The sequence below is a fragment of the Macaca nemestrina genome, chromosome 4, assembly GCF_043159975.1.
Source record: "Macaca nemestrina isolate mMacNem1 chromosome 4, mMacNem.hap1, whole genome shotgun sequence".
NCBI lineage: Eukaryota > Metazoa > Chordata > Mammalia > Primates > Cercopithecidae > Macaca > Macaca nemestrina.
In genome coordinates, this window is record NC_092128.1 from 61,039,134 (window position 1) to 61,059,655 (window position 20,522).

Here is a 20,522-nt window from a genome sequence, read left to right on the forward strand (position 1 = left end):
TTTCTTCTTTGTTCTTTTGGTTTCTCTTCTCGCTTCATTTCATTCATTTGATCCTCAATCGCAGATCCTCTTTCTTCCAGTTGATCGAGTCGGTTACTGAAGCTTGTGCATTTGTCACGTATTTCTCGTGTCATGGTTTTCATCTCTTTTTTCGTTTATGACCTTCTCTGCATTAATTACTCTAGCCATCAATTCTTCCACTTTTTTTCAAGATTTTTAGTTTCTTTGCGCTGGGTACGTAATTCCTCCTTTAGCTCTGAGAAATTTGATGGACTGAAGCCTTCTCTCATCTCGTCAAAGTCATTCTCTGTCCAGCTTTGATCCGTTGCTGGCAATGAGCTGCTCTCCTTTGCCGGGGGAGATGCGCTCTTATTTTTTGAATTTCCAGCTTTTCTGCCCTGCTTTTTCCCCATCTTTGTGGTTTTATCTGCCTCTGGTCTTTGATGATGGTGATGTACTGATGGGATTTTGGTGTAGGTGTTCTTCCTGTTTGATAGTTTTCCTTCTAACAGTCAGGACCCTCAGCTGTAGGTCTGTTGGAGATTGCTTGAGGTCCACTCCAGACCCTGTTTGCCTGGGTATCAGCAGCAGAAGCTGCAGAAGATAGAATATTTCTGAACAGCGAGTGTACCTGTCTGATTCTTGCTTTGGAAGCTTCCTCTCAGGGGTGTACTCCACCCTGTGAGGTGTGGGGTGTCTGACTGCCCCTAGTGGGGGATGTCTCCCAGTTAGGCTACTCAGGGGTCAGGGACCCACTTGAGCAGGGAGTCTGTCCCTTCTCAGATCTCAACCTCCCTGTTGGGAGATCCACTGCTCTCTTCAAAGCTGTCAGACAGAGTTGTTTGAGTCTGCAGAGGTTTCGGCTGTGTTTTGTTATTGTTTACTGTGCCCTGTCCCCAGAGGTGGAGTCTACAGAGACAGGCAGGTTTCCTTGAGCTGCTGTGAGCTCCACCCAGTTCGAGCTTCCCAGCAGCTTTGTTTACCTACTTAAGCTTCAGCAATGGCGGGCGCCCCTCCCCCAGCCTCGCTGCTGCCTTGCCGGTAGATCACAGACTGCTGTGCTAGCAATGAGGGAGGCTCCGTGGGTGTGGGACCCTCCCGGCCAGGTGTGGGATATGATCTCCTGGTGTGCCTGTTTGGTTAAAGCGCAGTATTGGGGTGAGAGTTACCCGATTTTCCAGGTGTTGTGTGTCTCAGTTCCCCTGGCTAGGAAAAGGGATTCCCTTCCCCCTTGCGCTTCCCAGGTGAGGCAATGCCTCGCCCTGCTTCAGCTCTCGCTGGTCAGGCTGCAGCAGCTGACCAGCACCGATCGTCCGGCACTCCCCAGTGAGATGAACCCAGTACCTCAGTTGAAAATGCAGAAATCACAGGTCTTCTGTGTCTTTCGCGCTGGGAGTTGGAGACTGGAGCTGTTCCTATTCGGCCATCTTGCTCCGTCTACCATAAATGATGTTTTTGAGCCTGAAAAATTTGTCAAACCATATTAAAATCTTAATCATTCATTGCTTCTGCCTTCTATCTTAACTCAATCTTATTGTGTACAAAAATGAAAAATGAGCTCAAACGTCAAACTTATAAAAAAAAAAAAATGACAGCAACAGAAGTGGCTCTTTATTTCTAGTACCATCACCTATCTTCCCTCCCAGAATTTCTTCTTTCTTGTTCAAAAATCTTCTACCTTGACCCTATCCTGAATATCTTCATAATTTCCACAAGGCCTTATGGAATCTCTTCTAAATTTTCTCTAGCTAGTACATCATTATTTAATAATGGACTTCTTCTCCCACTGGTATTTGGATCTTGAAGTTAAATGCATAAGTTGCCAACAAGTTTCAGGATTCAAATAAATTATCTCAAATATTGAATGATTAGTATGATGGCTTTGTAATGTGCCACATTTGCTAAGCCAAACTGTATTTCTCAGAATTCTATTTTGTGTGTGTGTCAGTTTGGTGAGACACAGGGAAATTCTTGGCCAACTTGGAGGGTAGAAGGGTAGCAGCAGCCATTTTGTTTGTTATGCATGTTTTTGTTGATCTGCTGTGTTATTGTTGGTGTGAAGTAGCTTCAGCTAAATCTGAAACTGCTTGACCTACTGCTGGATCTTCTTTCAGCTTCTCTGACTCCTAGAACAGGTCTGTATACTCAGCCCTGTGATGAAAGGCTCAGTTTCTTCAGAACACCCACACAAGCAAGGTCAGAAGCACAAAGAACTAACATGGGTTTCAATTCATTCTTATGGGGCCCAGCACATGCTTGTGTGTTCCAGACTACCCTTAACCTCCCCAACTTTGTATGCATCTTCTCTTCCTTACTTCCTGCTTGAGGGGTGAAAGCTTCAGCATCAGACACAAAGTCTTACAGAGACTACTTAACTCACTGCTACAGTGTACTTTTTTTTTTTTTTTTTTTTTTCTTTTTTCTATGAGATGAAGTCTCATTCTGTCACCCAGGCTGGAGTGCAATGGCGCAATCTCGGCTCACTGCAACCTCCACCTTCCGGGTTCAAGTTATTCTCCTGTCTCAGCCTCCTGAGTAGCTGGGACTACAGGCGCCCGCCACCATGCCCAGCTAATTTTTGTGTTTTTAGTACAGACGGGGTTTCATCATGTTGGCCAGGATGGTCTCAATTTCTTGACCTCGTGATCCACCCGCTCGGCCTACCAAAATGCTGGGATGACAGGCATGAGCCACTGCGCCCAGCCTACAGTGTACTCTTAGTGGTTATTTTTCTCTGGTTGTACCCTGATTGATAAAACCAGCTAGTGTGACAACCCATAAGAGAGAAATATTTCAGAACAGCAATCCTATTCACACAGGCAGAAATCTGTTCGTAACAAATATCCAAAACCTAGGCATTCTGGAAAAGTCCCAATTTTCTCAAATCAAATTGAAAAGATAGACATGACATTTCATCCTATAATTTATAAGGATGCACAGAGCATTTGTATTGAGTGCCTCTGAAAAATGATAGCCAGTTATAAAAGCAAGGTATTACATCACCCATTATTTCACAAGAATGTCATTTTCAGAAACAGGAAAACAGCAACTGTGAAATACCACATGTTTGGGGAATGTTTTATTCTTCATATTTAATTTAATTTTGAAAGGGCAGTTTTACCAGCCTAAGATCTAATGGAAGTGTAGAAATTAGATAGTGAATGTTTAGCCAACGCAGGCTAAAAGTATTTATTTAAAACTTACAGGGGTCCAAACCAAACATTTTCTGCTGAGTCTTAAAGGAATAAATGATACTGCTATCTTCCTCTCAATCTGTTGCTTTTACTCTTGCTATAATTTCTCCAACAGATTTCTTCTCAGTCACATTAATAGAATCCAAAGGAAATGGCCTTAAGAAAAAATGGCAATAAAAAATTTTGAGGATGCAAATTTGAGAATTCTTACACACATAATTGCCAAGTTACGATAACCTGGAAATAATCTTTTGGATTTATCATATCACCTTTCTCTTGTCAAGAATTTAACAAGTCCCAAAGCTATTCAAATGTTGAACAAATCCATTTGTGGCACAAAGTTATTTAGCTTTTTGCAAAAGCATTATTTTTTAATCATATAGTCTCTAGCACTATGTACGTCAAAGACATGGCATAAAAGAGATGGAAAATGAAAAACAATTGGAACAGTGCACCTCCATTATTCCAGACATTCAATGCATGGAATAATTGGCAACTGAACATAAAGGACTAAATATATTCGTTTGCATCTTGTTATCTGATATGATGAAATTCTGTCAAAAGTCACCACCTACTAGGGCAAGTTTCCAGAAAGTTCTTGTAAATATATCGCTTAACCTCTTCAAGTTGTATGTAAAAGTCCTTGATCAATTTCCAAAACATTTCTGAAAGTTACATTCAGTTCTTATTCAGCCTTTCATTCAGGCATCAGACATTTATTGATAACCTACCATGTGTCACTCCAGTTAATGCACATATGACTAAGTGTTAGCCCTTGTTCAGATCTCACTGCTAACGGGAAACACAAGGATAAACAGCTATAATACTAGGTAATAGATGCTGTCAATTTGCTGCAAACTTAAAAAAGAGAGAAAACTAATTCTGGGGATAGAAGAGAGGTTCAAGGAAGTCCTCAAAGGAATGTAAATTCAAAGGAAAAGTGAGTGATGCCATCCCTTGAGCAACCTTCTTGATCGCAGTAATCTAATGTGGTTTCTTCTCTACAGAGTGTTTTCTCGTTTGTGCCACAAGATAATGTAAATTATAATATTTATATTCTGGACCACATTAAATATTTCTCTTCATTAATTGTTACTTAACATGCAATTTCACTTGAGAGATGGAAAAAGGTAGTTGAGGGCAGTATTTTGATAATTTTTGTATTGTTTGTAATATCTAGCATTAAATTCTACTAAAAAGTAAAATCAATAAGTTCATGCTTATTGAAGACACGAAGGCAGCAGAAAATTTTTCCAAAAAGTTGGTGACTCTACTACAAACACAGTCAGGAAAGTGATTCATACAAATAAAGGATAAACTAAGCTCCAAATTACCTTAAGTTGTTCAGATAATATAACTTAAAATGAATTTGGGGAATCAAACAATGAATTATTCTCCTTAGTCATCTGTAGAGATATAACTTAGTGATATAAGGAAAGTAACTTGAAAACTATTTTTCTTTTTCCCTTTCATAATCTAAGAAGTATTTGATTCCTCTTAGATTGCAGTAATACATTTCATTACTACATTTTGAAGTATAGAAAAACATCTAATATTCATTGCGTTCATTATCTGCAAACAGTTTTGAATGCTACAACTATGCTTCCAGAGTATGAAAGTAAAATGTTTTAAATTAAAGGCTGTAAGCTTAAGGTCTACCTTTCTTTTTATTTAAAATTAATGTAATTATTAAAAAGCAACATAGCAACTATGAATAATCTTCAGGAAAGGAAAAGAAGATACACCAAGATCTTTTACCATATTACAATGTTGATAACTTCTAAATTTGCTTTCCAGTATTTTCTAATACATATTTTACTTATTATCAGTGTATACCTTAATCATTGATACATAGTCATATGTTTTAACAACATCAAAAAAAATTTGTGTAGCTACATAATCTTTATTATCATTATTTATAACACGGTCGTCCTTGGTATCCATGGGTTTTATATTCATAGATTTAACCAACCATGGGGACAAAAATATTCCCTAAATACGGTATAACAACTACTTACACAGCATTTATACTACATTAGGTATTATAAGTAATATAGAGATGATTTAAAGTATACAAGAGGATGTGCATAGGTTATATGAAAATAAAACTACCGGCATGGTGGCTCACACCTATAATCCCAGCACTTTGGGAGGCCGAGGTGGGTGGATTGGATCATTTGAAGTCAGGAGTTCAAGACCAGCCTGGCCAACATGGTGAAACCCCAGCTCTACTAAAAATACAAAAATTAGCCGGGCGTGGTGGCGCACACCTGTAGTCCCAGCTACTCCACTCAGGAGGCTGAGGCAATTGCTTAAACCCAGGAGGTGGAGGTTGCAGTAAGCCAAGATTGCGTCACTGCACTCCAGCCTGGGCGACAGAGTGAGACTGTCTTTAAAAAAAAAAAAAAAAAGAAAAGAAAAAGAAAATAATACAACATTATAAAAGATTCTTGAGCATCGATAGCTTTTGGTATTCAGGGGAGTCCTGGAATGCATGCCCCACAGACACCACGGGCCGACTGTATATGTGAAAAGTTTATTTTAACCATTCTCCTATATATATACCTTGAAATAAATATGCTTACTCAAATTGAGGCTTCTCATCATTTATGTTTCAATCAAGATAATTAGTGTTCCTTGACAGAACAGACATGTTGTATCTGTTGCTTTCAGTACAAGGTGGAAAACCTGGAAAAGAGTTTTTTAAAACTTTACAAAATGCTACTTTGTAATACATATATAGTTTCACAATATGCATCCTGTTAGGTTTTTGTTTTGTTTTCTCCAACTAGATTCTTATTTTTCTTCTCATTAGCTAAAAGAAATACAAGCGATTTCTTACTTGCATTTACTTATCTTTCTTAGATTCATTATAAGTTGCTTCATTTCATATGCCATTAAATTTCACTCAAAAGTCTGTGTAGCTTGGTTATATGCCTCATCCAGTGCACCGAAACTATTGACAAAGCAAGCTGTTTGATGCTAAACCCCAGAAATAGGAAGATGGGCTACTCTTTGGGATCTATGACACAAGGAATTTCTGAACAGTTGAGAATGTCATCAAACATTGAATATTCTTCTCCTCAGCCTGTCACCCATCTCACCCCTTAGAAACCATTTACTCATATCAGGAAATGCCCTTTTGAAAACAAAAACAAAAACCAAACACCACTGAGGCAGTAAGTATCCACTAAAAACCCTTTTTGAGCAGATATTCAATAAAACTCTACAGTGTATAAGACTCCATGCTGAGGAAAGGGCTGACAATGATTGTACCAAACTTCAGTCCCTTGGATAGGTAATTACATGTCAGATGTCATATAATGAATCGATGAGTTATGCAGTGGAAAGATGAAAGTGATCTTAAAGGACTTAGTAGGAGATAGGTTGAATGTTGGTCAAGGTAGGAAGTGAAGAGGCCCAGAAAGAATCAGAGATGTGGAGCTGAACGGTTTATATGCATGATGTCCATTTATCTTCCATCTAACCTATCTCATATTGTAGTCCTAATACTCAAGCTGCTTAAAAGGTATGTATCATTGGCCTCTCCACCATCCTCTGACATACAACACATCAAATTGAAATTTAAATAGAATTCATTGACTTTCTTATGTTCTTTCAGGCCAGAAAGTTAAGATTTTTAACTATTAACTCTTCCCTCAAATTATCTTATCAGCAGCAAATTCTCTATTTTTACTCTAATCTCTCGCATTTTTCCCTTCTTCCTATTTTCTCAATTACCTATTTTCTCAATTTACTATTTCAATAGAAATAGTAAATTTGAAGACACTTCTGAAAATAGAAATTTTTTTACAGTGTTGTAAAACATTATTTTATGATCACAATAATACCAACCTTTATTTATCGAACTACCCACTTCATTTCCATGTGGACAGACTATCTCCAGTAGCTGGTTTCTTTCCAGTCAGATGTTCATACTTACATATCATTCATTTTCCACTCAGAAAAATCATTCCTGAATATTTTCCTTAAATTATATTTCTCATGTAAATACCATATACTATTCTTTCTTACCATGTTAGTTTCAAATTCACCTATAAGGTTTATGCCCAACCTTACCTTGGCTACTTAAGTGAGTTAACACTCTAAATGGGGTAGGGTATATGAATCATAATAGTTTCAACATGAAAACTTGACTGATTTAAGTTTCTTTCATTTCTTTGATGTTCAGAAAGATTTACATTGTAATGATTTACTGATTTGGTTTTCCCGGATTAAAATGACACTTAATTGTTTTTTTCATAAACTTTTTTTGGTAGAACTAAAATGTTAAGACATAATCTCTATATTTCCAGTAACCATAAAGATTGAATGTAGGCTTTTGGTTAACTGCAGAAATCCTCACAAATGAATGACACAAAATATTAATCTTCCTTCAAAATAACAAGGTGTCTAATTTTTCATGAAGAACTCAAAGTGATACAAATCCTGTTTCATTCTGCATGGAAAAATAAATACACATTTTAATTACATGATATCCAGCATCAAAATCCAGGGGATCTTCACCTCTTACACTAACAACACCACTTACAGGATCCACTCCAAAAGAGTTTGCTCCTTTCTTTGGTCCAGATAACTGTGTCTCAATGGTGTACTAGAAAAATAAAATATGTATTACTCAAGACTGAATAAATGAGAAGGCATGGAAGATCATTAAGACATGATACTGGGGCAAATATATAGAAAGTTATCTATTTTCACACTGATTAATTTCAGTTTTTCTTTATGATCTACTAGCATTAGAACCACTGACATTATCAGAATAAAGGAAAAACAATATGGTTGTTTAGCCTATGAACATAACCAAAATATTTGCTATTTTTTAAATAGAACTGAACAACCCTTTACAGTTTTCTAAGATAAGTTGTTAAAAGCTTTTTTTTTTTTTTCTTTTAACGGAGTCTCACTTTGTCGCCCAGGCTGGAGTGCAGTGGTGTGATCTCAGCTCACTGCAAGCTCCGCCTCCCAGGTTCACGCCATTCTCCTGCCTCAGCTTCCCAAGTAGCTGGAGCTCCAGGCGCCTGCCACCATGCCCAGCTAATTTTTTGTATTTTTAGTGGAGACACGGTTTCACCGTGTTAGCCAGGATGGTCTCGATCTCCTGACCTTATGATCCGCCTGCCTTGGCCTCCCAAAGTACTGGGATTACAGGCATGAGCCACCGTGCCCAGCCAAAAGCTTAATTTTTATTAAGTATTTAATATTAATTTAATTCTGCAAATTAATACAACGCTAAAAGAGTGTAGAATAAACTCACTATCACTATCATTAAAAGTATACAAAATAAACTCATTATAATTTTTAAGAAACAAAATAATTATAATGGTATAAACCCATTTCAAGTGTTACCATTTCAAATATTAATGCAGCTTATAATTTATCTTGCTGCCACTTCTTAGAATACATAAAAGTAGGTAAGTATAGCCTCAAAAGTATCTGAAAACTATTTAGTTTGGAAGGAGGTAAAATTTCGTTGAAAAGTTTAATTACTTCTGTGTGCTTTTTTGTAATCTGATATGATTTCTAGCCTCTAAAAATAGAACTATTTCTCAAAACAATGAATTTTAAAACAATCACCTGTTTGGTTCCTATTATGTTTCTGAAAATGACACAAATGGTAATAATTACTTTCAGCTGGACCACAGCATTTTAAAAAATTTATTGAAAAGACATCATGTAATGGGATAGGTCTTGTGTTTCTAAACAATTTCATATTGGCTGGTCCACAACAAAATATTTTTGGAGTATCCCACAGGGATTTTGAATACTTTGACTGACAACGGCACATCTATCACTGAAGGTTAATGGAAGGAAAAATTATCTCTTAAAATTGTGAAAATCAAACGCAAGGGGGATTAAGCGACTTCCCCAGTATTATAGCACTAGTTGGTGGTAAAGCTATATTTAGCCCAAGTCATCTGACAACCCCACCGCCATTTGGTGCTCCATTACTTTATACTGTGAGTTACTACATTAGAAGTAGTAAACTATTTCAATACATGTTCAAAAAGAACAGCTGCAGAGCAAGCATGCTGACTTTTGTAGTCCATTGCATCGCTAAAGTCTCCAAAACAAACTTTATAGGTTCTTTTCATTTTGCCAAATCTCTAAGAGACTTTACAACCATGAATCAATTAAGAGAAAAAGCAAGTCTCTTAGGGTTAAATACTTAGTAATTAGGATACTGAAACATCAAAAAATATATAATCACATTCATATGTGTCATTGAAATAGCTCGGAAAGAGAAATAGTTCTGATCAGCTTCCAAAAGGCAAAGCCACAGTTTTGCCTCAGCATTGACATCTTCCTCCCAGTCCTCCGCCTCAATTAGAAGTCATGTAATTTTCCTGTATGCCTCAAGAAAATAGCTTCTTCTAAAAATGCCATTTTCAATATTAACATGAGTATTGCATCCTGGTGGTTGTAAACTTCATACAGTCTTTAATTATCAAACTATATTAACTGTCCTTGAAAACTTTTTTAAAAGGATTGCACTTTACGCTGAAGTGATAAATGCATCTGGCACAATGATCACCACCTACATTCAGCCAATCACCATTTGCGAAGTCCTCATCTGTGGCCGTCACTCTATAAATGAACTGAAATAATGGATAGTTCTCATCAATTTCTAAGGTAGCTGTGAAGCAGAAATCAACAAGTTGCATCAGAAAATTAAAGTATACTAGGCATTCATTATCTCTTTATATAATAAAAACAGAACAACATTAATTTCGGATTGGATTCTGAGTCTGGGATAATATTTTAATATTTTAAGATAGTAATTTATATTTTTCTGACTTTCGTGTTTTTCCCTCTGGCTTATGATCATCCTCCCTGCCCTTACAGAGTGCCTTTTCCTTACTTCCTGGCACTATTTGAGGAAACTATAGCTTAATGAGAAAGAACATGATATATGCGCTGACAAACTGTCCTGTGGGAAGCCAGAGTGGTAGCTTCATAAAATATTTCTGTACAACAATTTCTAGACCTGTTTGGGTCTTAAGGGGGGGGAACTCTGTTTCTTACAAAAGCACATGTGTGAACAGCTGATTAACATCCAGCTCTCACACACCTCCTAACATTTTCCCACAGCCTTGAGCATGGGTGAAAAGCCCAATCTACAATATAACATGGATGCAGTGACCTCAGGGAAGAAGTGGGTAAAATTGTTCCATTTGGAGTAATAAGACGTTTTAAAATTTCTTATTTCTTACACATAGAAATGTGTAGACCAAATTTATATGTTATTATAAACATAAATTTTAACAACTTGCTCAACTAAATTTAATTTTTTCAAATGTAGTTATGTTTAAAGTTAATGACTAGGTGGTTTTTGAGTAGCTAAAGATAATGGTGGTTACCCAGAACCGTGTCTCCCAGTATTTTCTCCAAAAACAATACAGAAAAAAGAAAAAAACAATATTACACAAAAGCCATGCCCTCAGCATAAATTGAAGACAGAATATGACCAAACCTTATCATAACTTTAAGTAAATTTTAACATGTCGTGTTTCCATCCCACCATGAGCCCTCATGGCAAGCCAAGAATGGCCCAGAAAACTACAGGTATGAGAAAAAGAGAAAGCTGATATGATGTAAAATTATTTCCAGAAAGAGTAAGTCTATTCAAAGTGTAAAACAACAGGCCAGGCGCGGTGGCTTATGCCTGTAATCCCAGCACTTTGGGAGGCCAAGGCAGGTGGATGACCTGAGGTCAGGAGTTCAAGATCAGCCTGACCAACATGGCGAAACCCTGTGTCTACTAAAAATACAAAAATTAGCTGTGCGTGGTGGCACACACCCATAATCTCAGCTACTCAGGAGGCTGAGGCAGGAGAATTGCTTGAACCCAGGAGGTAGAGTTTGCAGTGAACCAAGGTTGTGCCATTGCACTCCAGCCTGGGTGACAGAGTGAAATGTCATCTAAAAAATAATAATAATAAAACAAAAACAGAAAATTCTATTATGTTAAAAGTATTATCCATACTTAGTACTGTGGGGAGATACATAAATGAATAAAAGCAAGTTTCTCATAATCCAATTTGTATATTTCTTAAGGGCAAATAAATAATAAAGTTGATTTTAAGATAAGCATTTTAAACAAAATAATAAGCTAAAACGTGTGTTAGAGAGATAAAAGCATCTAGAAAAGATTTTGAGTCAAATAATTAGAACAGTGAACTTAAATTTTAAAAAAAATTTCCAATAATTAGATAAATGTCAGATTTTGTGATACTTCATAAACATAGGCCTGAGCTATTGGTTGCAAAGAGAATTATTAGAGGAATAATTAGAATAACTCAGTGCCCTTAAGCAAGTCTCTGTTCTGATACTCTTCAACTTCCTACAATAATTGTTTCAAATCTTGCCTTTTTGACCAAAACCTCTTACACCTACCCTTACTTTCTATCTCACGCTTCATAGAGGATCTCCCATCTTAGTGCATAGAAAACAGAAACCATTAGATCAGTGGTAGCTCACTTTTTCTGATAGGATCTGCAAACTCACCTATGTTGGTACCTTCTTTACTATAAAAGGAAGGAACTTGTTACTAAAGATAATCCCTGTTCATTGGGTGGTGACTCACCTTATACTTTCTCAAGGACTTGTCTCTACTTCCTATCTTCAGTCACTGCCTCACTTCTGGGTACTTTCCATTAGCACTTAAACATGCTCAAGTCTCTTTCATTTTAAAAGAAACACGCTTGACCCTAAACTTAACCTAACAATGTCCCCATATCTCTCTCCTACCCTTCAGGGCCAGAGTTTGTACATTTCTTTACCGCCTGTTCAGTCCTTAGTTCACACTAGTAGAGGTTCTGCCTCTACTAACAGAAGCTATTTCCAATAAGTATCAAAGATTTCCATGCTGCCAGACTCACTGGACACTCAGTGTCCACCTTAACCTCCTTCAACATTTACACAGTTGACTCTTCCTTCTACTCTTGGCAGAAAAGGAGCACTGCACATCTATAGGAATCACTCCTAAACTTCTGAGTACCTTTGGAAAAACTGCTTGTGAAAATCAAAATTGGCAAGTTTCCCAAACAGCCATTAAGTTCCCCGATCAGGCAAAGTCCTTATTACAGCTTTCCAAATCTTAACTAACAATTTCTTAATAATCTGCAGTCCCCTCTAGCTACCACTCTATTCTCTCATCCTTGAATGTATTTTTTACCTTTTCATAGACTGGACAGGGTCAGCACTGGGAATGGAAAACGGGAAGCAGAAGCAGGTGGTTATAAGACTCAAGGGCCCTCAGTAACCCTTGAGGTTTGACAAAAGAAAGGGGCTAGGAACTCAGGAGAGCTCAGAAGAGATGACCTGAAGTCTAACCCCTTGACCAAGAGAGTAAGAAAAAAACATGAAGAGATTTCAGTTGCTTATTCATATTCATAGGCAATATCATTATTGAAAGTGGCTATGTGTGTGTCCACGTTCGTTTTGAAAAATAACTGCACATGGTTATCAGACAACACTGCCTTTCGCGGTGAAAATTTAATAATGAGTTTGTATCAACCAAATGGAGTAAACATTACATTTCTGAATGTAATCAATGTTCCTGCTGTAGCTTTTAAGGAGATAAATGTAATATATGAGCACAATGTAATAGAGATGTATTCACAAAAATCCTAGTTTATTTTATAATCTTAAAATGTTCTTAATATGACTCATTTAATGAAATAAATAATTGGTTTTTGTTAGTATGGTCCAAACTTAAAAATTGTAAGTTTTTATTCATTTATATTTTCAAAAGAAATTGATAGTTTACATTCGTGATCTTTCAGAGCATGTTTTCGAGTATTTTATTTATATATTTAAGTATATATTTCAGTATATATTTTAACTGCAATGATAAAAAAAAAATTCTTTCAAGCATACACTCAAACTGGGACTCCCAACTCACTAGTACTTTTCCAGAGATTCAGCTGCAAGTAAAATCTGAATAGAAAAATATGAACGCTTCAAGGCATTTCAAATTTGTTAAACATAAAAAATTGAAATCGTAAATAGAGACATGGAAGTGTTTAGGAGATATATAGATGGGTAGACTAGATTGACAGATGATTGATTGACTGATTCCACCTGTGCTTTGTTCCCATTTCTCACCTACTTTCTTATTTATTTGTCTTCAGCCTCCTCATCAAATGGATTCTCTATGTTTGTAAAATTACTCATGTCTCCCTTTAAAAAGAAATATAGCAGACCCAACTCTTGCAATCCCATATAATTCTGCCTCTCCATCCTCTCCAATTTTATGTGCAAATTTTTTTTTTTTTAAAGATGTTTTCTGTTTTTACAATCTCACTAATCAATCTGCTCCATTCTGGCTCCCATCCCTATAACAGCCATAAAATAGTTATCAAACTCATTAGTTATCACTTTCCCGATATTGTTAACTCAATGCATTTTACTTGTTGTGGAATATAAGACTACTAACCACTGGCACTCTTGAAACATTGTTCTTCTTTGCCATTCATGACATAATTCCCCTTTTTCTACCACCACTTTAGCAGCTCCTTCTTCGTCTCCTTGGCAGGCTGAGTTTCTTCCCCACGTCATTAAGTGTAGGAGTTCCTCAGGGTTGGCCCTCTGCCCTCCTTTCTTCTCATTCTCTACTCTCGGGTTAAGTAATCTCATCCAAGTCCATGGTTTCAATTACAAAACATTAATAGCCCTGGGGAAGACTTTCAAGCCCAACTGCTTACACAAATCTATCCTTATATTGACATAACAAAGGCATATCAAAGAGGACCTTCGCAAAAGTGAACTCTTGATTTTTCTCTCCAGATTTGGTATATTTCTTTCTTTTTTTTTTAGACGGAGTCTCACCCTGTCACCCAGGCTGGAGTGCAGTGGTGCGATCTTGGTTCACTGCAACCTCCACCTCCCGGGTTCAAGCAGTTCTCTGCGTCATCCTCCCGAGTAGCTGGGATAACAGGTGCCCGCCACCACGCCCGGCTAATTTTTGTATTTTTAGTAGAGACGAGGGTTCACCATCTTGGGCAGGTTGGTCTTGAACTCATGACCTCGTGATCCACCCGCCTTCGTGTCCCAAAGTGTTGGGATTACAGGTGTGAGCCACTGTGCTCGGCCAAATTTGGTATATTTCTAAGTTTTCCTATATTTCTTGAGGATTTCCACACCAGTTACACAAATTAGAAAACTCAAAGTCCTTTCTCTCTTTCATTCTACTAAATTCATCACCAGATATATTATATGTCCTAAGATTATCCTTTTCTCATCTCTATCATCTTCCTAGGCCAAACTATACCATTCCTTGCCTGGATTACTGAAATGAATGTCTTCTTTTTTCTTGAGCCAAATCTAGACTATTGCCTGGTTTTGTATGCTCTGTAAGCTTAGTTTTTGTACTTTAAATAAAAATGGTTTAAAAATAGTTTAAACAATCAAAATAAGTCTAATATTTTGTGACACGTTAAATTTATATGGAGCTCAAATTTCAGTATTTATAAAGTTTTAACAACACATATACACTCATTTATTTATAGACTATATATTTTTGCATTCTTGCTACTGAGTTGAGTGATGGAAATACACGGTGCTCTCATCACCTCAAATACCATAAATTCCAGTAATCCAGTTATAACAGCATTCTGAGTACCATATTGTTTTTAATTATCATATCTACCCACCATTGCAAAATAAGAAAAGAAGAGAAAAGTAAACTGAATGACACACTTTTAAGGCATAATGCAGTGTGGATTATTTTGTTTTTAAGTTACGTGACCGAAAACTATTTTTATTATATAATGACACTATAACTTTGATATTAATAAAAGAATACAATACATGTCTGAAAAACAAGACTAAGAACTCATCCCAGTATTCCCACTTGACAGAAAAACAATGATGAGAAAAAGTAGAAAATGTAAAACAAAATATTTCACGAAGACAGATTTTATAAACAAAAATAATTAACAATGAAACTCAGTAAAAAAAGATTCTAAGCAGTTCATCAGTTAGCTAAGTAAGGAAAGAGATTTGCTGATGGTATTTAATGCCCCATCCCATAAAGAGAAACTCTATCCCCTCCCAAGTGAAGATTCACTCCTCTCATTAGCAGAGCTGTAGTACAAAATTATACCCAATTAGTACTGTTATTATCTTTTAAAACTTTTATCAATAAAAATTGTAGATATTTATTTCCTTGCTTATAAGTACTACCTAAATAATAGACTCAATTTATCTTTTAACTTGCAAGGCCTAAAATATTTATTTTCTGGCCTTTTACAATGCTTGCTGATACCTAGACTAACTTCGTCCCCTTCTAATATTTCTCTATACTGAACAAGATGGATACATTTGAAATATCTATCAGCTTAAAATACTTCATAGGATTCCCAGTACCCTTAGAACTAAGACTGGCATTCTTAAAATACTCTTCTTTACTTTTCAATTATCATTTTGTACCATATTACTTAGTGCTTGATTTCAATTATACTAGACTTCCAATTATTCTTAGTCAACATGTTCTATGCTGCCTCAGGGCATTTATACCTACAGTTCCTTCTGCATGAAATGCTATTTTCCCTCCTCTTACTTATTTACTATTATTAGAGTTTAGAGCTAAAGTAAACTGTCAATACTTTAGAGAAAATTTTTCTTATATCTCTGACTTGGTCAACTGCCCCACATTCATACACAGTATTTGATTGTGTAATACAAGTGTCTCGTATTTCTATGATCATATTATAATGAAAATTCACATTTATTTCTGTGCATTTTTGATTGATGGCTATCTCCCTTACTTCTTTGGAAAACTAAAACACAATTTGAACCTTAAGGGTACTAAAACTATTCTTTGTAGCATTTTCACAAGTGAAGGTTTAACTTTGTGTATTAAGTTATGAAAACCTTTTATTCATTTTTTTCTCTCCTGTCTTGCTTGTCTTATGGCAAGTCTTGTAGAATCTCTATTGCTGTTTTTAATGTATGTGCTCTCCTACCTCATAATTGTGGCATGAAAATTTTTATAGGGTAAACATGTTTTTCAAATTATTCCTTAGAGAGGTTATGTTTTCTTACAAACATGAAGGTCTGCACATAGTTTTGTATATTTACATAAACACACATTATATGCATAATTTAAAGAATCACTGAATCATCTCTAACTGAAGGAGTATGCCTGGCCTCTGTCATTATACATAGCTCTTAGAAGTAAACTATAGGAAGATAATGCATCATACCTGTACCTGAAGAAAATTTGGGATCAGCAGTACAGTTTGGAGATTCAGGAACATCAATAATATTAATGGTCAAAACATGTCTAGACAGCCTAGTATCAACTATCAGAAGAAACCTTATTGGATCTGTTTCATAATTAAAAATTTTGGTAGCAGTGATGACACCAGAACCTATGAAACAGATAAGCCACAAATTATAATTACCATCAGTACATAGAAACATAACTTTTGTATCTTAAAAGATTTTGGCATTACAGATTTTAACTCCTTTAAAAAGAACTTAAATTGGAGATTATGTTGTCAACCCAAAGTCACACAATTAACAAGCATCATCTGAATCTTTAGCTGAAGGAAAGGAGGAAAAAAAAAAAGAAAGTTCTAAACATGTTTCAGCTGCCTCACAAGGAAAAAGATTCAAAATATACAAATGATAGAAAATATTAAATATTGACTTATTTTCTTTTCAAAATGTTTCAAGATTCAGACTTCTATTATTAGTAAACCATATATGTCTCTTGAAAGTTTTCATCGAAAATCATTTCCAGAGGTCACAGGACCATCAGTGACAGAGATAATATTATCATCACAGTACATGCCTACTTTTTATTAACAGAGGAAAAAAAGGTCATTTGTTTCTGTTCAATCTCATTAATTATTATGAGTTTATCCCAAAGTCATAAAATAGATTTGACATCATTTTTTGCTGGCACCTAGATAAACTGTATCACTGAGAATTCTGTTGTCAAAAGGGGCATACTGCCTTAAAAGGGATACTTTTATATGCTACTTATTGCAACAATAATCAATTCCCTACTAGGTTAGACTAAGACCTGGATGTAAAACAATTAGCTGATTTAAGTGAAGAAAAGAAAAGAAAGTAAGGTTGTGCCCCATTATCCATATAGAATATATTCCAAGACCCCCAGTAGATTTGTAAAACCAAAAGTATATATGTCAATATATATGTAAATAAATATATATGTAATAAATGTAGTAAAAATATATGTAAATATATATATGTAAATAAAATATATATGTAAAACCATAGTATATACAGAACCCTGTATATGCTATGTTTTTTCCTATACATATATACATACCTATAATAAAGTTAAATTTATAAATTAGGCATGGTAAGAGATTAACAACAATAATAAAATAGAAGAATTATAACCATATACCCTAATAAACATCATGAGAATATGCTCTCTCTGAAAATATCTTATATTAATAAAAATAGGCCAGTCACAGTGGCTCATGCCTATAATACCAAAACTTTGAAAGGCTGAGGTGGAAGGATTGCTTGAGACCAGGAGTTCAATACCAGTCTGAGCAACATAGTATGACTCCATCTACACACACACACACAAACAAACAAATAAAAAATCAGCTGGGCATGGTGGCATGTGCCTGTAGTCCCAGCTACTTGGGAGGCTGAAGAGGGAGGATTGCTTGACACTAGGAGTTTGAGGCTGCAGTGAGCTACAATTGCACCACTGTACTCCAGCCTGGGCGACAGACTGTCTCAAAAAAATAAATAACCTATGTGATTGTCTATGGGTAACTAAAACTAGGAAAGTGAAACCATGGTAAAAGGGCAGTACTGTATAGATGAAGAAAATAAAAATACAGACACTAGTACACTTTTTAAAATTTTTGTTATTATTAGCAATAATAGGTCCACTTAATCTGAGCATTCTTTAAATAATTTATATCAAGTTTTTAGCAAAGAAACAAACGTAATCATTGAGATTTTTTTTTTTTTTTTTTTGAGATGACATTTAGCTCTTATTGCCTAGGCTAGAGTGAAATGGTGCGATCTCAGCTCACCACAACGCCCCCCTCCTGAGTTCAAGTGATTCTCCTCAGTCTCCCCAGTAGCTGGGATTACACAGGCATGCACCACCATGCCCAGCTAATTTTGTATTTTTAGTAGAGATGGGATTTCTCCATGTTGGTCAGGCTGGTCTTGAACTCCCGACCTCAGGTGATCTACCCGCCTCAGCCTCCCAAAGTGCTGGGATTACAGACGTGAGCCACTGTGACTGACGAGATTCTTTCAGAAAGTCCTGAGTCACAAAAGCTACTGATTAGAGGAAGAATAAAAATATTCTTAATTTTGAGAAAGCCAGTAATATGCATAGGCAATACTTTATAAAACTACATATACTAACTTGTCTTAGCTAATGGACTTAATAGATACAAAATGTGAGTCTCACTGGAACAAATAAATTTCTTACACATTTTTGTAGAGTTTCCTTTTCAATCTTACAAAATAAGAATCAAGCAAAATCAAATCATAACAAAATGAATAACCCAATGCTGAATTTCTTCCAAACTGAAGTGCAGCTTATATGTCCCTTCTTAATAGCACAAGAAACAATCTCAAAATGCAACATTGGATCAAAGCTGGAGAAAACACAATAGGTTCAACCACTGAATGGTTATTGATTATGATGTCTTCTGTTAAGTCTCCTCCAGCCATATTAAAAGAACTAAAACTTGACTGAATAATCCTGTGGGCCTCCCTTCACTCCCAAGAAAGATTTTTTTACCCCTTATATTTGGTGTCAAGAATACTAATTTACTGACAACGTATTAAACAACTTGTAGCACAGCACAAACAGCTGGATTCATGTGGGGGCTAGAGGGATAGGCTAAGAAAGGAAGAATTTTCTACAATGTGATTGATATGATTTGTGTTCCCGCCCAAATCTCATGTCGAATTATAATCCCCAATGTTGACAGTGGAGCCTGGTGGGAGGTGATTGAATCATGGGGGTCGATTTTTCCTTTTGGTACTATTGTCATAATGGAGTTCTCAGAAGATCTGGTTGTTTAAAAGTATGTGGCACCTCCCCCTCTCTCTTCCTCTTCCTCCCGCTCTGGCCAGGTAAGACGTGCCTGCTTCCCCTTCACCTTCTGCAGTGATTTTAAGTTTCCTGAGGCCTCCCCAGAAGCCAAGCAGATGCTGCTCTGCTTCCTGTACAACCTGTGGAACCATGAGCCAATTAAACCTCTTTGATCTATCAATTACCCAGTCTCAGGTCTCTATTCATAGAAATGTGAGAATGGACTAATACAGTGATCCTAACTGGAACCTGTCTCTCCAGTGCTATATAGCACTACAACTTTGTAGATGAGTCACCGTAATAGCATCAGAAGGCTTTGGCATCTTAAAGAAACCAAAGATAGACTTTGGTTAATTTAAAGGACATTGCTAGGCTAGGTTTCAGAGGTTAACGTAGACTTTCCATTGGAATAGACATGAACAAGCCTTTGGAATTCAGCCCTATGAATGAACTCAAGCAATAACAGTAGAATAATTACTCAGCCAACCCACAGAATTTTAAGAGATAAAACAGTATTGTTTGAAATCACTATGTTTTGAGGTGGTTTGTTATGCAGTACCAGAAAACAGATACAGGAGGCATGCAGATCTGGAGTTGGGTGAAGAATTAGAAATACAACTAAGAATTTATTATCATAGGGGCATCCATGTGTATATTACATCAAGAGGACCAACAACTGAATCAGGCACAGTCCTTGTGCTCAAGGGATTCAATCAGGGAAATAAAACTATTAAAGAAAAATGGTTTAAAAATACATAAGAGAAGCATTTTCCCTAATGTTGAGAACAGGGTAGATGCTGAACTAAGGAAACTATTTCTGAACTAATACAGGAAAGATGTGAATGAGTCGGTCAGGAGAAGGAGAATAGAGGAGGCAGAAGACATGATATGTGCAAAGGCTCAGGGGAGAAGAAAGTTTTGCATTGGGAGATGTATGTTTAGACTAAAATATAGAACATACAATGGGGAATAGTATCTTTTCAGTCTGCAAAGATAAACAGGAGTCACATTTTAAAAAGAATTGTGTGTCAGTTTAAAGAACTTGGATTTTACTTTGGGGGAAAATAGAAAGTTAGCAAAGAATTACAGGTGGTATCACCTATATATAGACAGCAAAAAATTGTGGGAATATGATCCTGTTTGTGCATTAGTAAAATTACTTTCAGTGAAAATTGTGAAGGAATTCTGAAAGGAAGGAATCAAGTGAGAACGTTGGTGCAAAAATCTAGAAGAGGGGTGCTATGGTT

General features: G+C 36.2%; 1 long non-coding RNA gene across 1 annotated transcript; it reads right to left on the reverse strand.

The window, feature by feature from the left end:
- Positions 1 to 1,356: 1,356 nt before the first annotated feature.
- Positions 1,357 to 9,970, reverse strand: LOC105475395 (uncharacterized). The gene is made up of 5 exons (XR_011621648.1): positions 9,758 to 9,970; positions 7,722 to 7,809; positions 5,780 to 5,882; positions 3,205 to 3,350; positions 1,357 to 1,461 (listed from the first exon to the last, which is right to left on the reverse strand). It is a non-coding gene; the product is annotated as an uncharacterized lncRNA (long non-coding RNA).
- Positions 9,971 to 20,522: the final 10,552 nt, after the last annotated feature.